The 2,766-nt window shown below is 33.4% G+C and overlaps 1 long non-coding RNA gene across 1 annotated transcript; it reads left to right on the top strand.

Moving 5' to 3' along the window:
- The first annotated feature begins 879 nt into the window (after positions 1–879).
- On the top strand, positions 880–2,733 carry LOC108950734. The gene is made up of 3 exons (XR_001975336.2): positions 880–1,038; positions 1,655–1,749; positions 2,345–2,733. It is a non-coding gene; the product is annotated as an uncharacterized LOC108950734 (long non-coding RNA).
- Positions 2,734–2,766: the final 33 nt, after the last annotated feature.

Here is a 2,766-nt window from a genome sequence, read left to right as displayed (position 1 = left end):
ACTTTAGGCCAAGTTAAGTTTGGCAGCAATTTTATGCCAATTAAGAATCTTTGCTGTAAATTTTGTATCGGTACTGTAGTGTTGATTTGGCCTGTCCCAAACATTCAATTATTGTACACAATAAGGGTTAAAGCTATTTTAGCCAGGTGCAACTTGGTAAAGTTTAGTTATATATTACAGTTAGAGACATATATATATATATTTCTTTCAATTCTTTGACACATATATATATATATATATATATACATAGGCGCCAAGTTTTGCTTTACTCATGAGGTGGCCGTTACAGTGACGTAAAAAATTAATATGACGTATTCGCTACGAATGCACTGTAAACATTCGTTGGTGTTACGTTATTATTATGATCACGTAGATCTTACGATATAATAAATCCTACGTTATGATCACGATTTTGACGTGGAATTTTCTAGCAAAAATTTAATTTTTTTTGTGTTTTGTTTTTGTGTGTGGCGTGTTTTTTTCTAGCATTTTTTTTTTTAACAATTTTTTTTTAAACAATTTTTTTTTTTTTTGGTGTACCGTTAGCTATGGGGTGGCCTGGCCACCCCAACACCCCGTGACTTGGCACCTATGTATATATATATATATATTAATATATAATTAACAAAAAAATGATAATAAAAATTAGTTGATAGTAAAATTTAATTGACCCTTTTTAAAAATATAAAGTCTGTTTTATACAAATTCTGTCCCAAGTTTTTTGCTGCGTAGCGTAACTTTTAAAATTGTATAAACTCAGCATTTCATGAAAAGTTATTATAATTTTTGGCTGTAAATAGACTACTCAATTTTGGTCAAAATATTTTTATATAGTTTGCCTTAAGACTAATGTTTGGACCTGGTTGCCTTTTATAACTATAAAAAGCCCATAATTTTTAATAACAGTTATGCTCTGGGGGATTTCTTTTGCTTATATTCTACTGGAGACCAGATTGGAAATTACGATGCACGCATACTCGTACTACCATCAAGAAATCAAGCCAGGTCCTGCTTCGGACAACTGACGAAACCAATCAAGTAAGATACCTCATTCCCACTGTCGAGCTGGTACTTTAAAATTAGAGTGTTTATTTATGGTAAACCTTTTTTGGTCCACTCCTGTACTGTGACTGTTTTTAAATGTAACTTACTTTATCCTCGCGTGGCCGGAAAACGCCGGAAAAGTAGTTATTACTTGGGTTTAACACCTCGTGCCAGCTTACGAGTTACCATGTATTTTACTTTGTGGGTGATTATTTTGGGGGAATTTTTTCATTTTTTTTATGTATGGCTGATAAATTTGGACAACCCATTAGTGACCACTGGGTTGGAGCAATTGCCGTTAAGTGTCTTGCCCAAGGACACATACGCCCAGTCGCCCACAATGGTAGCAGCGTCGAGCCTTGAACCCTTTACAATGGTTACAGACAGGCGCGCTAACCATTATGCCACGGCGCTTTTTTGTGAAGGCATTTATATACCAACTTCATACACACGACAGTGCGATTGCCTATTATTGCGTAATTATATGAATGTTTGCGATATGTTTAAACACACAGTGTAATGTACAATGTTTAGATTACCCTATCCTGCCAAACAATGTAAGCTTTTAATGTAAACAAACATTATGATGCTTTAAATTATATGTTATCAGGTTTTTGTCTCGAAGATTAATGAGATTCCCTTGGAATTGGCGAATCTGATTTCTTTAAGATATGCTTCACCTCATCTAGCTGACTTGCAACCATGGTATGCATAATATGATAAAAAGTTGCAATTTTCTTTTTTACTTTAGCACTGATATTGCATGTAAAGATGCACAATACAATTTGTGTATTATGTGAGTCTGTAAGATATAAATTATTTTAGATTTATTTCAAAATACCAATTCAGTATTCTGTTTAATGACAATACTTTGGTTCTGTACATTTGTATAAACGATGGACGTATAACAACTTGGTAAACTTTATTTACCTTTAAAACTGACATATTATAGTAGGGCGAGGAAAGACACCTTTTTAATCTATTTTCTCTCAATTGGTAGTAAACAAAAAAAATTTAAAGAATCATAAACCGAACCCTCACGACTGCCATAGACCGTTGTTAATTTTTAAAACACGATCAGGATATTTAAATATTATGTACTAACGGTGTCCCATCTTCCCCCACCCCACTATGCATATATACTAAGTTTAATTATTATGGTGTCACCCCTGTTTTAAAATTTTTGGCATCGATTAACCCCAGGCACTCAACTTTATCCAAAATAATGGCCATTCATTTCTATTACTAAGCCTATCTAAGTAATCACTTAAAAAGTATTTTTACAACTTATTTTTTACAGCACCGATAACGAAGCTCTGGTAGATTATGGGACAGAAACTTCATCTTGCCCTGCTGTCATCTGTTTTAAGCACCACTCATTAAAGTATATCTGGAATAAAACGTTAGCGGTAATTACTATAATGTTAGTGGTATTACATGCATAAGAAAAGTATCCAGATTGTAATTACTAGGTTATTTAAGTTACTGATTACATTTGATATCTGTACAGTAACCAGAGCACTGGTCCAGTAACTACAGAAACTGGGTTTAAGGCTAGATGCTACCACCATTATGGGTGTATGTGTCTTTGGGATGGAAAATTAAAAAAAAGTTCAACAAATACAGTAGAACGGGAAACAAACAATCAACTACAAACATAGACACAACACAAGGTTTTACATTTTTTTAAATAAATCTAAGGTGGCCAATATACAGACATCC

Source organism: Ciona intestinalis, unplaced genomic scaffold, assembly GCF_000224145.3.
Source record: "Ciona intestinalis unplaced genomic scaffold, KH HT000713.1, whole genome shotgun sequence".
Lineage (NCBI taxonomy): Eukaryota > Metazoa > Chordata > Ascidiacea > Phlebobranchia > Cionidae > Ciona > Ciona intestinalis.
Note: the sequence above shows the minus strand (reverse complement) of the source record. Positions and strands in the feature narration are given on the sequence as shown.